Source organism: Periplaneta americana, chromosome 1 (genome assembly GCF_040183065.1).
Source record: "Periplaneta americana isolate PAMFEO1 chromosome 1, P.americana_PAMFEO1_priV1, whole genome shotgun sequence".
NCBI lineage: Eukaryota > Metazoa > Arthropoda > Insecta > Blattodea > Blattidae > Periplaneta > Periplaneta americana.
The window spans coordinates 179,705,188-179,723,290 of NC_091117.1; the positions used below are offsets into that span (position 1 = coordinate 179,705,188).

General features: G+C 37.0%; 1 protein-coding gene across 4 annotated transcripts in view; it reads right to left on the reverse strand.

Annotated features, from left to right (window-relative positions):
• Egfr (epidermal growth factor receptor) overlaps positions 1–18,103 on the reverse strand; it is a 526,694-nt gene that overhangs the window by 332,899 nt on the left and 175,692 nt on the right. For all 4 annotated transcript variants that reach the window (XM_069833346.1, XM_069833364.1, XM_069833326.1 and 1 more), the window contains exon 2: positions 12,102–12,177. The gene's annotated coding sequence lies outside the window, so the exon portion shown is untranslated. The remainder of the gene's footprint in view (positions 1–12,101; positions 12,178–18,103) is intronic.

Below are 18,103 nucleotides of genomic sequence, written 5' to 3' on the forward strand. Positions count from 1 at the left end.
CTTGACACCATCCTCAGAGCCTTCTGTGTCTCGGCGTCATCTCAACATCGCTGCCTGTTGTGTGGGTGCGTTCGTGTGATGAAGATTTGACTCAAATAGTGTGTGTGTTCTGAAATTGATCTGTGTTGAGAATTTGATTAGGGTGTGTTTTAGTGTGTCTGTATATTTCATTTTGTTCTAGTGTGTTGAGTTTTTGATTTTTGGTCTGTATGTGTAGGATTTCCATGTCCGTATTTATGTTACTGTATGTGTGGTTAGCATTAGTTATGTGTTCGGCATATGTAGATGTATTGTGTCGTCTGGTTATTGCTTTAATGTGTTCTTTGTATCGAGTTTGGAATGATCTGCCTGTCTGTCCAATGTAGAAACTGTCGCAACTATTGCATGTGAGTTTGTATACGCCTGTGTGGTTGTATTTATTTGTTTGTGTTGTTTGTGTGTTGAGATGTCTTTGTAGTGTGTTTTCTGTTCTGTATGCTATGTTGTATTTCTGTTTTCTGAATGAGGATGCGATCTTATGTGTGTTTTTGCTTTCGTATGTTAGTGTGATGTATTTCTTGTGTTCTTGTGTTTGTGTTGCTTTTGTGTGTTTTTGTGTTTGTTGAGTTTTTGCTTTGTCTTCCTTATGATGTTGTCTATTATATTTGGGTTGTATCAAAATGGGTTAATATTTCATTTTATTGCTGTTTATATCAACTGGCACATTAAAAAGCTACTCAGAGCAGAAGATAAATGTTTTCTCCACCGCTAGTTGCTACTCTACAACACACACAATGGGACAATCTGCACTGTGTCGCTCCCCCCTGACTTTATAATACAAACTAACATTCCTTACTACAATTATTAGTTGAAAATATTGTAAGAACGACACTAAAATATACTCAACCATGTAATTGCCAAACATTTGTGTCACTGTATTTTATATTCACTTATGTACTTTGGTTAATATTTTATTTTCTTGTGTGTACAACTTGGGGGGTGCAGGTATAAGAGGTAACAGCTACCGTCCTGTTACTGACGAACTCAGGGCAAGTAGAAGGGGAGATGATGTTCGACACCGATTAGAGAAACTTGTTACAATGGTTACATTTTTTTATCTTTCCTCAGAAGTCTTTAGTTTCTATCCTCTTTCTTTGCTTCCCAACTATACTCTTCAATCGAAGAGTGTGATCCCAAAACGTATTAAGTCCATTTTTATTAAGGAACTGGGACGTGCTGTGAAAGACAGAGCTTTCCTCCATTCATTTTCTTCATTTACATGGTTGGACTGGAGATTGCGGAGTATATAAGCAAAGGAACAGACATTATAGAAAGTTCCATGGAAATCTATACTAATAATAAATCTGTAGCCGAAATTTTTCTGGTAATTTTCGATTTTCCAAAAATAATTGGTCCTAACATATATAATTAACCACCCTGAAACCGAAAATCGCTTTTTTGAAATTTTTGTTTGTATGTCTGTCTGTCTGTATGTTTGTTACCTTTTCACGCGATAATGGCTGAACGGATTTCGGTGAAAATTGGAATACAAATTAAGTTCGTTGTAACTTAGATTTTAGGCTATATGGCATTCAAAATACATTATTTAAAAGGGGGGTTATAAGGGGGCCTGAATTAAATAAATCGAAATGTCTCGCTTATTATTGATTTTTGTGAAGAATGTTACATACCAAAGTTTCTTTAAAAATGATTTGCGATAAGTTTTGTTCCTTGAAAAATTTTGATAGGACTAATATTTAATGAGATAAATGAGTTTTAAAATTAAAATAACTGTCATCTAAGGCCGTGTAATGAATTAAAAAACAAATGACTTCGTCTATAAGGGGCCTTGGACAGCAACAATCGAAAGCTATGAAAGATAGCCTACAGAGAATGTTTCTGTGTTTGTATGAAGTAATATCGGAAGCTAAATTAACCGATTTGTATAATTAATTATTATTTCACCATTGGAAAGTGTAGTTTCTCTAGATGGACATAATGCTATAATGTTATTACAGTAACTTCTGATATAATATAATATAATATAATGTAATATAATATAATATAATATAATATAATATAATATATAATACAATACAATACAATATAATATAATATAATATAATATAATATAATATAATATAATGTAATATAATATATGTAATATTATATGTATAATATAATTTAAGTTATTTGAAGGGTTCACAACCATAGTGGGCCAAGCGCCATTTACTGAATACGTAGAAAACAAGGGTTAAAATTAAGTTATTACCATAATTCAATGGAAACCTATAACAAGTAAAATAAAATATACAGATTAAATCTAAATGATGCCAATCTTCATTAAACTATGGTTGCATGTAATAACAATTAAGAAACAGGTTAAAGGAATTGTCATTGCACCAATGAGTGGTCTCTGGACCAAAATGATCGTATTTTAATTATATGGATGCAATTTAAATTAAGTAACATATTAAACGATTTATCCTTCTACCAAACACGAATGTTCCCTGGATCAAATGTCGTATTTTAATTTTATATTTATTTCTAACAGGTGCAGCGGAGAGCACGGGTACGGCTAGTGTAAGAATAAAAGAACTCAAGAGAGAAAATAAACAAAATAGATATACCTATTTACGAAGTATCTCTGTTTCTCTGGACCTGTTCTAAAAAGTTCGCGTCTGGAAGAACCAGGAATCAAAGCGCCCGCGACGAGCAAGGCCTCCTGTCATAGTAATTGTCCGCGTGCTGCGTCTTATTCCACACACGTAGCTGCTGACATCTGATGTCCAGAATTTTAAAGACGAGCGATCGCAGCGCGGAAGATGGGAAGGGCATGGAGCAATTGTGATTTGCATTTAATTCCATACAAATTGTACGTAATTGTTTTCAAGAAAACTTCCAGCCCAACTGGTCTGTAATAAAACCTCCTCCCTTTTCCTGTCATTTGCCTAAAATGCGTAAATAATTCTACAGTGTAATTCGTTCGATTAGACAATAAGCCATTATTTTTAAAGCATAGAAACCAGATATTTAAATTCATCAATTATTTATTTCTTCAATTAAATTTCGTTTATGCGGCTCGTTCGTAATCTATTCTACGTAGTAGTGTAGGGATTTGCAGTTTCAGTACGAGTAAAACTTTCACAGTGTTCAATATAATGCAAAATTTTCGAGAGTATGCACGGTGATGTAGGTACAGAATCGAAGTTTCTAAGCGACCAATCGATGCTATCACTAGGGAATGCAAGAAAAAACTGACCAGGTATTTGAAGAAATTCCTATGATTACGTATAGCTTTCATGCAGTTATTAGCCTATGGTAATAGAATTAAAAACAATTTGTGTGTTTAATGAACGAAATGAAATAAGCTATGAATAACAGTTAATGCTATAATAATAATAATAATAATAATAATAATAATAATAATAATAATAATAATAATAATAAAATGTACTATTAAGAGGACAACTAAAGAACTGTTTTCAAGCCACAGGCGATTAAAAATTAACTGGTAGGCCTATACCAGTAGTGTCAGAGTTGTAAGCTCCAATACCGGTTGTGGAGCTAGATCGGAGCTTGAACTTGCTTATGTCTGTGGAAACACCGGAGCATGCAACCAGTCTAGTGGAGCGCTCCGCTCCGTTTAGTCCCTGTCTTACATCGCTGGCCTATACTGTAGGTAGGTCTATATTAACACACGAGTATATTTCGTAAATATTGTCACTGTTATAAAATAACAAAGAAATTAATTTAATACAAGGTAGGAATTGCTATAGGCCTACAGATAAATAAATCAGATGGATAAATTTACCCATCTGTATATAACGCCGATCTTCTATTAACAGTCTATAGTTACGCATATATTGTGCAGCGTTCATTTCGCATCGACGTCAAAGCACAACTGAATAACATTATTTTCTTTTAATACATTGCAACTCCTTCTACATGGATTACAATAAACTCTTCTAAGCAGGTTATGTACCACATGCAGGCTCCAATTCTGTGCAAGACTGGACTCGTTTGCATTGTTCAGTTTGTCGGATATGACGTAAAAATGTCCATGTCAATCGAAGTCGAATAAAGTCAGTGTGATTTTCGTTCCACAAAAAAAATATATACGTATATGTATATTTTTTTCCTATTAATGTAGGTCGAATATAGACGTTACACATCGGGTCCGTTACCAAGAGCTATTCTTCAGTCCCGGTAATGAATCCAACAGACAGGTTCCTTTTTTCTTGCCTTCACTGAAGGCGGAGTCGGTAAGTAGTTCTAAATCGCTTATGTTTATGCCCAAGAACACATCACCAAAATAGGGTGGACGTGCTGGTCCATCACCCTACAGCCCAGATCTGTCACCGTCTGACTTGTACCTCTATTGGGTCTCTTCAGGATGCTTTCCATGAAACTCATTTTAAAAGTGACAACAGCGTATAACTGATGCAGTGAGGAAATGGCTACACACGCAGGACAAGAGCTGGTATTGGCAAGGAATAAATGCATACGTTTCACGCTGGCGTAGAAAAATTGTATGTGAAGGAGAAACATTCATTTACATCGTCACCAAACTGCAATGATTTTAATTAAATATGTATATTCTGAAAAAAAAAAAAAAATGTGGGGCTTACTTTTTGAAAGACCCTCGTATGGCATGGTATGGAAACACTATTTTAATCCATTTCATTTCACCAACACACGGGCATATGGTGCAATATCCGTTAACACGAAGTCAGCACAACGCCGATCTCTGTTTACAGGAGCACAACACATCACACTGATTGTAAGTGAACTTGAAGTTGTGAAGAAATACAATAATTTACAGCATATAGAAATTGACTTGGTGTTGGCAACACTAATTACGAGCTTTTTTATCTCCAACGTTCGAAACTAGAGATTCACGACGCATATCAAACTTCAAGCACGTTTCCCGAGATGATTTTAATTATCCACAGTAATGTTAGTGCTCGAACCTCGCATTCAAGTCTCCTAGTCATAGCATGGTATGGATATACCCCCCACGAATCACTCTGATTATGTAACCGGCAGCAGTATAACAGTAAATTATTTCGAAATCTTGTACGTCGGGCAAAAGGCAACCACCAGACCGAAATGGAGGCAATGGAGCGTCACTCCTTGGGGAAAGAATATATGAATAGCCACAATATCCGTACCTAGCCATCGTGCCTACAGACGGGCAAAACTATGCACATGGGGACTGTAAAAGGACGCAGAATAGTCAATAGCTTCGTAATCACTGCGACGGCTCTGTAATCTATAGCCTACCATCAGCCTGTCAAAAAGGCTGTCTAAGGTTCGAGTCCCCGTCAGGCTTGGGGTAGTTATGGTGAACAACGTTTCAGTTATGGTTTTGACGTATAACTACGTCCTTCTCCTTACTTTTATTTTATTGGGTTATTTTACGACGCTGTATCAACATCTCCATGTATTGTGGGTCCCTATCACCACGGCATGGCGCGTCCTCAGGTTGCGGATAGAGGAGACGGCCTCCAGATATGGAGGGTAGCTGCGAATATATTGAATAAGCAGTCGTGGACAGCCGATAAGGGGTGGTCCTCCAGCTTGGGGGTTGGGCGAAGGGCTAACAACCCATCACCGTAAAAAAACAGCTTGTTACGTATCCCTATAATAAGCCTCGGAATAGGACTGATTCTCTGGCACGACCACAGCAAAGGAATAAGGATTTGAGATTTGGCACTTGGAACGTAACTAGTCTTTATAGAACAGGAGGGGTAACATTAGTAGCAAAAGAGCTAGCTAGATATAGAATAGACTTCGTAGGAGTACAAGAGGTTAGGTTAGATGGGAATGGCATATCACAAATAGGAGATTACTTGTTGTATTATGGGGAAGGAAACAATAATCACCAATTAGGAACAGGATTCTTTGTTCATAAAAGAATAAAATCAGCAGTAAAAAAGGTCGAATTTATCAGTTACAGGTTATCATATTTAGTACTTAAGGGTAGATGGTGCGACATCATAGTTATAAATGCTCACGCCCCTACAGAAGAGAAAGACGACCATATAAAGAATAGCTTCTATGAGGAATTGGAACATACTTTTGATCAGTTCCCTAGATATCACATGAAAATTTTATTGGGGGATTTCAATGCTAAAGTAGGACGGGAGGATTTTTTTAGACCAACTATTGGAAAAGAGAGCCTACACGCAATTAGTAGTGACAATGGAGTTAGATTAGTCAACTTTGCCACATCGAAAAATTTAATTGTCAAAAGTACAACATTCCCCCATAAGGATATACATAAATATACTTGGACTTCTCCAGATGGATTGACACACAACCAAATAGATCACATCTTGATAGATAAACGGAGACATACTAGTATAGTAGATATTCGAACTTTCAGGGGTGCAGACTGTAATTCTGACCATTATTTGGTGATTGGAGAATTAAGAGAAAGATTATCAGTAGCCAAGCGAGTAGAGCAACAAGTTAATATTACTAAATTCAATATTTTGAAATTAAAGGACGAAGAAGCTAAGCAAAATTATCAGGTCGAAATTTCGAATAGGTTTGCCACTTTAGAAAGTTCCGACGAAGTTGAGAAAGAATTAGATGTTAATAGCGTGTGGGAAAATATCAGAGATAGTATCAAAATTGCAGCTGAGCAGAGCATAGGTTATTATGAAACTAAGAAAAAGAAACCGTGGTTTGATGAAGATTGTTGCATGGTAGTAGAAAGAAGGAAACAGGCAAAATTGAAATTCTTACAGGATCCAGTTGAGGAGAAGAGAGATAATTATTTCAATGAAAGACGGGAAGCAAGTCGTACACTTAGGAATCAAAAGAGAGGTTACTTGAAGGAAAAACTGAATGAGGTAGAAACAAATAGTAAGAATAAAAACATTCGAGATTTATATAAGGGTATAAAGGAATTTAAGAACGTATATCAGCCAAGGGTAAACGTGATCAAGGATGAGAATGGTGACTTGCTTGCAGACTCTCCATCAATCCTAAAGAGATGGAAAAACTATTTTGCGCAACTACTAAATGTACATAGGCCAAATAGAAATGATCGGGACGAAATTGAAATACAAACTGCTGAGCCATTTATACCCGAACCCACGCCTTCAGAAGTCGAAATTGCGATAGAAAATCTGAAAAAGTACAAGTCTCCAGGTATCGATCAAATTCCAGCAGAATTAATACAAGAGGGTGGGAGTGCATTATATAGCGAAATTTATAAACTTGTACTTGCTATATGGGAAAAGGAAATTGTACCAGAACAATGGAAGGAGTCCATAATTGTACCTATTTTTAAAAAGGGGGACAAAACCAACTGTGGTAACTTTCGAGGAATATCACTTTTGTTGACGTCGTACAAAATTTTGTCCAATATTCTTTTGAGAAGATTAACTCCGTACGTAGATGAAATTATTGGGGATCATCAGTGCGGTTTTCGGCGTAATAGATCGACTATTGATCAGATTTTTTGTATTCGACAGATAATGGAGAAAAAATGGGAGTATAAGGGTACAGTACATCAGTTATTCATAGATTTCAAAAAGGCATATGACTCGGTTAAAAGGGAAGTATTATATGATATTCTTATTGAATTTGGTATTCCCAAGAAACTAGTTCGATTAATTAAAATGTGTCTCAGTGAAACATACAGCAGAGTCCGTATAGGTCAGTTTCTATCTGATGCTTTTCCAATTCACTGCGGGCTAAAGCAGGGAGATGCACTATCACCTTTACTTTTTAACTTCGCGCTAGAATATGCCATTAGGAAAGTTCAGGATAACAGGCAGGGTTTGGAATTGAACGGGTTACATCAGCTTCTTGTCTATGCGGATGACGTGAATATGTTAGGAGAAAATACACAAACGATTAGGGAAAACACGGAAATTTTACTTGAAGCAAGTAGAGCGATCGGTTTGGAAGTAAATCCCGAAAAGACAAAGTATATGATTATGTCTCGTGACCAGAATATTGTACGAAATGGAAATATAATATTGGAGATTTATCCTTCGAAGAGGTGGAAAAATTCAAATATCTTGGAGCAACAGTAACAAATATAAATGACACTCGGGAGGAAATTAAACGCAGAATAAATATGGGAAATGCGTGTTATTATTCGGTTGAGAAGCTCTTATCATCCAGTCTGCTGTCAAAAAATCTGAAAGTTAGAATTTATAAAACAGTTATATTACCGGTTGTTCTGTATGGTTGTGAAACTTGGACTCTCACTCTGAGAGAGGAACATAGGTTCAGGGTGTTTGAGAATAAGGTGCTAAGAAAAATATTTGGGGCTAAGCGGGATGAAGTTACAGGAGAATGGAGAAAGTTACACAACACAGAACTGCACGCATTGTATTCTTCACCTGACATAATTAGGAGCATTAAATCCAGACGTTTGAGATGGGCAGGGCATGTAGCACGTATGGGCGAATCCAGAAATGCATATAGAGTGTTAGTTGGGAGACCGGAGGGAAAAAGACCTTTAGGGAGGCCGAGACGTAGATGGGAGGATAATATTAAAATGGATTTGAGGGAGGTGGGGTATGATGATAGAGACTGGTTTAATCTTGCACAGGATAGGGACCGCTGGCGGGCTTATGTGAGGGCGGCAATGAACCTTCGGGTTCCTTAAAAGCCATTTGTAAGTAAGTAAGTAAGTAAGTATCAACATCTAGGTTATTTAGCTTCTGAATGAAATGAAGGTGATAATGCCGGTGAAATGAGTTCGGGGTCCAGCACCGAAAGTTACCCAGCATTTGCTCGGATTGGGTTGAGGGAAAACCCCGGAAAAAACCTCAACCAGATAACTTGCCCCGACCGTGATTCGAACCCGGGCCACCTGGTTTCGCGGCCAGACCCTTCTCCTTACTAGGTAATGGGAAATAACTTCGAAATTCATCGCTCTAGTTGCCTTTCCCTTGTTCTCCTTCTATTCCCAACTTTTCTTGTATTCCACTTGTTATTCTTCTCTTTCCCTTATACTCCTTATCTGTCCCTTGTTCATCTTCTATTTCTCTTCTTTTGCTTGTATTTCCATTGTTCACCTTCCATTTCACTTTTTCTTTTGTTTCCCTTCTCCTTGTATTCTCCTTCTTTTGCATTCCCATTCTTCTCTTTTTTAAATCCCTTTTTCTCTTTGCAATTCCCTTCTCCTTCTTGAATTCCCATTCTTCTCCTCGCATTCTCTTCCTCCTCCTTATATTACTCTTCTTCCCCTTGCATTACTCTTCTCCTCCTTGCACTCCCATTCTTCTTCTTGCATTACCCTTCTCCTCCTTGCATTCCCTCTTCTCTTCCTTGTACCCTTATTCTTCTTTGTAAAATTCTTCTCCTCCTTGCATTACCCTTTTTCCTCCTCGTGTTCCCCTTCTCCTCCTTGTACCCTCATTCTTTTCTTGCAATCTCCTTCTTCTCTTTGCATTTCCTTTCTTCCCATTGCATTACCCTTCTCCTCCTTGTATTCCCGTTCTTCTCCTTGTATCCTCATTTTTCTTCTTGCAATCTCCTTCTCTTTGCATTTCCTTTGTTCCCATTGCATTACCCTTCTCCTCCTTGTATTCCCGTTCTACTTCGGCTGAGAGTGGTACCACCTCCTAAACAAATGTGACGTCAGCAATCTGCCAATCACAGTTGCCAGCTTTCTCGTCCACAGACTGTGGCAAAGATAAGATAGTTGCTCTCAACTTATTTCACGCGCCAGAAACGGTGGCTTTGGTTATAATTGTTCATCTTCGTAGTATTTCTCTGGTTGGTGACATGCGGAGGACTGATGTAGGGGGTACCTGTTTAAAAACTGGATACGCAGCGAACGATAGCATCGTCAACTGATGTGAGCGAAAATGAGTCTAGCTCGAGGTTGGCTTAATAGCGATGACAACCTAGTTTAGTCCAAGCGATATAAATTTCGTGCTAGCTGTGAACTGGACTCAGAGATGACGAGTGCTTTATGACTGTGCTGAGAATTGGAATAAAATTAACGATTACAGTTTGAGCGGCTGTAGAAAGTCGCAGGGTGCCGTCTCGAAATAAACAGCTAGAGGTGCGTGGGCAAACCTGGCTTCTATTGTTTCCAGTATGTTACAAGTGTTACAGCATGGCCTGTGGACTATATCTGCCACTACGACTTGATTCCATGCTGCGGAAACTTAGCATGTTTCTAATAGGCAACAAGGACCACATAATGAGTTACTAACCCACATTGTATTGATAACTGCTTCCATGAGGATGATTTTTCAGTTCTGCAGATCTTTTGTACGATATTCCTAACGCAGTATATACGACACAACCTCTAGGCGAATGTCTTCAAGCAGCATAAAATCTTCAGAAGATACAATCCACTAATATTCTTCTAATTTTCCTCTACATCCTTCCCGTTCGCTTCTCCGTCCTGTTCCTTCTTCTGATACTTTTCACTCTCTTTTGTCGCTCATCTTTCTCTTTAATGCCTCAAAGTTTCCCCATATTCTGCAGACTTTCAATCACACGTTTTCAGCATACATGACAGAAGAATAGGCTATTGCTCTGGGCATGTAGGGTAAAGTTGTCTAATTCCGTGATACGTTTTTTTTTTTTTTTCACTGATTGTCACGGGATTGGGATTGAAAGTTCACCGATGTCTCAAAAGTAGGCGAAAGATGCAGTCTTTCGAGAAAGATGTCTGGCGCTACGGTCGAACGGCAAAGTTTTGACCGACATCCAATTTTAAAAAAAGTATCAAGGTAATAGGGGCATCACGAAAATAGGCAACTTTACCTTACAGCGATTTCTCCAGAACTATCGGACGGATATGGTCCATATTCAGTATCTACGAACCTACTGAACAGGAATGATGCACCTCAAACATAAGAATGTCAGTGAAAAATTAACAGGCCTTTTTCTTTGGAATCAAAAACACACAAAACAAAGAGGAAATGGACTCGAAATAAACCATAAAGATACTACATAAAATTCTGATTCTTGCGGTAAGATGAGATAATCAAATGAACTGTCGGCCCTGGTAGCGTACTTGGTATAGCGCTGGCCTTCTATGCTCGATGTTGCGGGTTCGATCCCGGTCCAGTTCGATGGTATATAAGTGTTTAAATGTGACAGGCAGTAGATTTACTGGCATGTAAAAGAACTCCTGCGGGACAAAATTCCGGCACACCGGCGACGTTGATATAACCTCTGTAGTTGCGGACGTCGTTAAATAAACCATACTTTTTTCCAAATATACTGAGCATGTTCCCAGACTTTTAATTTTTGGAGAATTGTTTAGCATAGAGCTCACTGGCTTGCCATCCGCTTAGTAAGGTACTAGTGTATTCTAGAGATGGGTAAAAAAAGCTGCAACAGTTTATTTGAAACTGTTTCACAATTGAAACTGTTTCGTAACGAAACAGTTTCGTGAAATAACCTGTTCCAACTGTTCCAAAGAGTATTACACTGCTCCAGCGATCACTTCAACTTTCCACATGGTTCCAAGAGATAAACAGTTCAATTTCTAAACAGTTTTTTCCTTCTTTGTTGTCTGCAAAGGCCACATGTAGCATTATCATTGACCTCCAATCGAAAGCAGATATAATATTATCCATGTTCCACACGGCCTTCGTGCAACAGTAGCCTATGTAGGATCGCGCAATTTAATTGTACGAATCAAATTCCCTAACAAATCTCCTAATTATTAGCTTTCCATTAATGGAGAATATGTTCATGGTGACCTAACATAGTGTTAATTATTAATATACCGCGAAAAATATCATCGTTACTGTCAACGTTATTAAACTCTCCTAGGTTTATATGCGTTATTTTTACTAAAATCGATTTAATTTTAATTGTAGTTATTTACTGTACCCTTAACAGTAACCTACGAAAAATGACTTTCGTCGTCATAATACACTGAACAGCTGATTTAAAGACGATTCAAGGGCTTTGAAACATGTTCCTGAAGCAGATGAGAGGTTGAAACAGTTGAAACACTTGGAACAGTTGGCACTGATGTTGTAAACATATTCTTTTGAAACTGTTATTTTGGAACAGCTTCGTTCAAGAAACAGTTACAGTCGAAACTGTTGCTTAAAAAGAACAGTTTATCCCATCTCTACTGTATTCAAATGTAGAAAAAAAAGGTAACTCACCGCTTCACGCCATTTCCTGTTGCAGCACCATCAGGGTCTGTATCCGGAAGAACAGGTTGAGCCAGCAACGCACGATCTGCAATCAAGTTTGGGCATCCCTGTAGTGACGTCATGGCAGTGCTATTCTAAAAGTGAATGCAAATCGTGATCGTCCATACCGAACACCGAGTGGCCACAGAGCGTGGGCCGACAGCTCGTGCCCACGCATCGAACAACCACCCACGCTGTGGCACCCATTTCTGCGGGGGCACTGACCCGCCTACAGGGGTCCAAGCGCCCCATCAACCCTGCCTGGATGTCCACTCAGGGTGTTCCATATCGCTATGATTATTACTTCCCTCTCCGTTGGAAATATTAATGAGTTCAAACAGAGTTGAAAGGTAGCTAAACTACTGAATATATAAAGGGAGTTAAAAAAGAAATGTATGAGTTAATTTCTGAACATAATATGGCAGGATAAAGCACAAAGTGAACCCTTCATTTAATTTTTGAATGTGTGAATAAGCATAAATTTCTTTACATATGGTATCTGTATGACAAAACTAGCATGTTGTATTAAAAATAAACGATTATTCAATGTATCATACATAAGATTAAAAAAATTACAAAACAAAATTTTCACAAACTTAAATTGGTAACTGTCAAATACAACATTGAAAAAAAAATCACAGTTACCGTTCTCTTCTTTGGAGCGAGAGGCACCATTCCGAAAACCTTTGTGAAGTGGAGGGAAAAATACAAGCTGAAGAAAGTTCAAGATGCCATCGTCACCATCATAATAAAATTTTCTGTAGCCATATTTCGCCAGCATCTTTATGGTGTAGGCCTATACTCAATTTAAATTATTGTACTAGGTTCTATTTTTTTCTTATGTCTTAATCTCTTTTGTTTGAAACTTGCTTATACAATTTTTCATTTTAAATTTCATTGTGAGCTATTCTGTGTTTCAAGGTAAACTCAAAATGTTGAATCAGACTATTAAATTAATTAAAATGTTACATTTGTTTGTATCAAATTTCAATTTGGGTCAAGATTAGCCATCAAAATACAGCATCTTCGCATAAATATACAGCTAGCCTCCGTTCGCTGCATAAGATATATATATATATATATATATATATATATATATATATATATATATATATATATATATATATATGAGTGAACCTAAGTAATGTCATTCAATTAGGAGGTTATTCTTTGATATATTTCAGGCAAAAAAGTTTAATATAATTTTTTTGCATTCTTTTCGAGAAAAAATTGTTTTATGTGAAACATTTCATAGTCTGTTTTGGGAAAGCAGTTGATTTAAATCCTAGTATGCTCAGTTAATTTGAGGGAACAGTGTATTATCATTTATCACAGTCTAGTATATATACAGTCACGGAGCTCAATACGTAGTAAATATGCATCCATAGATAGTTGCTGACCACTAGGATGGCTACTATCGTCTCATTATAGACAATGCGAACTAGTACCGGCACAGTCTATTGTTCCTAGTACCCTCAAAACTCAAGCTTCGTGACTGTATATACTAGACTGTGGTATTAAAATAAATGATTGAAAGAATTTCAGTTTAGTCCTTTATATGTGCAGAAATTTGATGCGCACAAATGCAACTTTTCGTTCTGGAAAATAATTTTAAAATGTTACATTTGTTTGTATCAAATTTCAATTTGGGTCAAGATTAGCCATCAAAATACAGCATCTTCGCATAAATATACAGCTAGCCTCCGTTCGCTGCATAAGATAGATGCAAAGACTGGAGAAAGTTGTATGTCACATATCTACTACAGAAATCGATCTTTTATAGATAGCCATAGTGATAGTAAAAGTTAGTGTAGATAATATCTGTGGCGAAAATACAGAATTATTGGAGCTACCAAGCGAATGACAAATTAACTGAAACAAAAGTCACAAACATGTTTTTTAACAACACTGAATACAATTTTGGTGTATATGTCGCGGTTTTTTGTGATAAAGGGGTGTATTTCATGGTCATTGACATATTTCGCACAATTATACGAATTTCGCGTTATTTCGCGAGTTTGTTTCGCTTAAAATGGAACAGAATTTTATATATTTAGAAGGGTAAATGCAACTAAGAAAGTAGCTGTAAAAAAAATTCACGCGTAATAAAAAATGTAGTCCTGAAGCATTATGTAAAAACATTTAAGCTGACAATAAAGTTACAGTAAGCTAATCATTTTTCGTTCTCTAGAACACATACCGTAGGCGTGACGTCACAACATAGCACAAGTAAATTGCCATACTGTTGTGGGTGGGCGAGTAGCAGTCAGTCATCCACGTCAAGTCTCGATGCACAATGGAAATGTGTCATCAAGTTGCAGCATAACAATAATCAACTACTTAAATGGCTACTAGAAATTAAACACAGCAATCTCTGTGAAGCTCTCTCCCTCTCCACCTCCGTGTGTTGGCCTTCAGACGCTGCATGAGTGGCTGTTTAACAGTTCTTTTTTTACGTCGGAAACAAAGCCACAAGACATATCCAGTAGTATTTCTATACAGATATAATATTGCACTATTTCCATTTCAGTATCAGGTACGGAGGCACAGCGGGCCTTGCCAATCCCCCTCCCCGAAAGAACTTCGTCATTGTAGGGTGACCTCAGGAATTCTGTGATTTATACTGCAAAATTTGAATCGTTACTAAAAACAAATATCTACTTATTATGCGCTATGGTAGGAAAGTAAAACTGTACATTCTCTTAGTTTCTTTCTTTCTTTCGTTGCCTTATAAACGAAGATGAAAGATGAACGAGATGATGTAGGAAAAACGTTTCAGAGAACTAAATCAGAAGGCAAAAGAAGTAGGATTGGTAATAGGCCTAAATATATAGAGCAAAATTCTTGGTACAAGAAAAAATAATATTATCGAAATCATCTCAAATAATGAGCATATTCGATTATGCGCAATGTTCAAAACATACAGAAGTGAGCCTGCCTGGAGAGAAATAAAAAATAGGTTGCAGCCGCCAAATTACTCTTCAAGGAACGACCACTCACATAAATTGAGGGAAAGAAGACAGAGCACGGACACTGGAAAATTTTCTTTTCTCAGTCGTACTATCAGGGACTGGAATGCTTTACCTGCAGACTTACTAAAGGCTTTACCAATAACCAAAAATGTATTTAAAAATAGGCTCAAGGACTTTACTAATAGACGGTACTATATTATACACACTATTTAAAGGGTGTAATTGATACTGATTATTGAAGTGTGGTATCAGTGAAGAAGTGTGTTGTCAGTGAAGTGTGTTTCTGTCAGTGAAGCTTCATAGTTTATAGTGGCAGTGCAAAGTATTTGAACAGTGAAATGTTTTCGAAGTGTTAGTGAAATCAGGATAGAATCAGTGAAATGTGTCGTAGTTCCAATGCAGTGAGTGAGTTGTCAGTGAAATGAGTGTAGTGGTGAAAGATACTTGTGCAGGTTTGAACAAATCATACTGTACATCTGAAGGACAAAACTAAAATTCTTTCAATAATTTATTATCATAATACACTGTTCTGTTAAATTGACTTAACCTATTGGGAATTCTATCAACGGCTTTTCTAAAACACACTATGAAATGTTTCATATAAAACCATTTTTATCCAGGAAAGGAAGGAAAAACGATCAAAATTGTATTAAACCTTTTTGTTTAAAATATATCAAAGAATAATCTCCTGAAATTAATACCATTACTTACAGTTCATTCTGTATACAGTGAAGTAATTGCGTAAATAGAGAACGAATGAGTAAATTAGAGATGAACAACGATCGAGAAAGCAAGACTAACAGCGCCCGCAAAGCCGAAAACCCGCACGACAATGTTGTATACGTCGCATCGTTGACGTACAGTAAAGACTGCTTGCGAGTGTTTCGAGACGTCGAGATTGATCACTCCCGAAGTCCCGAACGTCAAGCAGCCTTATATCGCCACAGTTGTTTATACTTGACTGAACTTGTATCTACTTTGACAACTGTTATATATGCATAAACAGTCAAGTAGCCTATTTGAAACATCATCTCTACTTTTCAGTGTATAATAATCCGTTCCCAAATCTTTATTTAATTACTAGGCCCTTATTAGAAGGCTAGGAATTTTCTTTTCGTATGTTTGAGATCAAGTGTGCAATCTCAAGCAAAAAGATTTTAACGTTATGTTTTATGTTTCTTAGAAATGCAAATGTATTTGAGAATTATACAAATCTGGCTTTCAGGTAATAGCTCCCTGTAAAGCAGGTTTGAATAATTTCAAGGAAAACTTGTTCCGGGGCCGGGTATCGATCCCGGGACCCTTCGCTTAGCGCGCGAACGCTCTACCGACTGAACTACCCCAGGAACTATATACGACACCGTCACAATTTTTCCTTTTATATCCACACAACTCACATGAGCTGACAAGACGTCAGAACTTCAACTGTGAGTGCACACAATTACTGTGTGATTTATTTGAGAATTGTTTTTTCTATTTATATAACCATAGGTAAATTCTGGTAATAGAACCAGAACGTTTTGATAACTAAGATACTGTTCTGTTTTGTCTTTTTGTCTCATCTAAACATTTATAATGTTATTTATTTCAATGATGTATGCTATTCAAAGTTACGAAATCTTTCCACCCCGACCAAATGTTATTTCGAGAATGACGAGCGAGACCCGAAACGCACGAGAATTACGAGACGAGACGAGAAGAGACGAGACGAGACGAGACGAGACGAGACGAGACGAGACGAGACTCGAAAGACAAATGCAACGAATACAGCGAGAGCGACAGTTAGTTTTGTTCATCTCTAGAGTAAATTAATCGGAAATAAACAAATATTAAGACATCCAATTTAATCGTAACAAGCCTGCAGCGTGTACTTGTTCCAGTACTGTCAATAGTTTTAAAATAGGAATGTTCTGTCGCGTCTGTAACGCTCTTGCGCGCGCTGTCGTTGAATATACGTCCATTAATATTTCACTTAATGAAAGCAGCTTTCCCCGTCATGTTACCTTTTCGGTGACCTTTACATTCGTGTTTACATCGGTTGAATAATAAGCGAAGGGAGGAGTTCATCTGGCATCCTCCTCCGCAGCACAGAGATGCCATCTCGCACCACCTACTGTTCTGGCAAACAACAATGCTACTGCGTTATTATTACGTTTTTCAGCTCTTAACTGTTCAAGCAATATCGTCATTTAATGTCATGATACACAACTCTTTTCTACGAAAGTCATTTTTATGTACAGTGGTGTTCAAATATACCTGACCCCTACTAATCGACAGCGATCGATAATTTTTTTGTGTAAGTGTGGCTTATGTAGTTATTACTTCTACGAATAGATGGCGAAGATAACAGTCAGTGTCGTAAAACTCGCATAAACATACCAGCATTATAAATTCAAAATTCCATCCTCTTCTAATGATTGTAAAAAATACTAATTTAGGGGGAAACCACTGATAGACTACTGTCAATTATGAAATAGTTTACACTTAATCTACATTAATATTTTCCCAAAAAGAAGAGAATTTAATTTAGAAACCCATATAGCTTTTATTGATTTTGTGAAAGCTTTTGATAAAGTCCGAAGAGACATTTTATTCGACATATTACAAGAAAAAAATATTCCAAATTTGCTATTCCAAAATATAATAGAAATCTACACGGACAGCAAAATAAGTGTCAAAATAAATAACTGTATATCCGAAAGAAAATTAGTTAATAATGGAGTTCGACAAGGTTGTCCACTATCACCAACTTTATTTAATATTTATATAAATGAAATTATTTTAAAATGGAACCAAATCTACACATCAGGAATCAAAATAACCAGTGCTCTAACATTAAATACCTTACTCTATGCCGATGATCAAGTCATAATTTCCAATTCAGAGGATAATTTACAAAGAGGATTGTATACATTAAATGAAATATTAAAAGATTTTGGGATGGAAATTTCAGCACAAAAATCAAAAGTAATGGCATTTTTAGGACAAGACCCAGTGAGA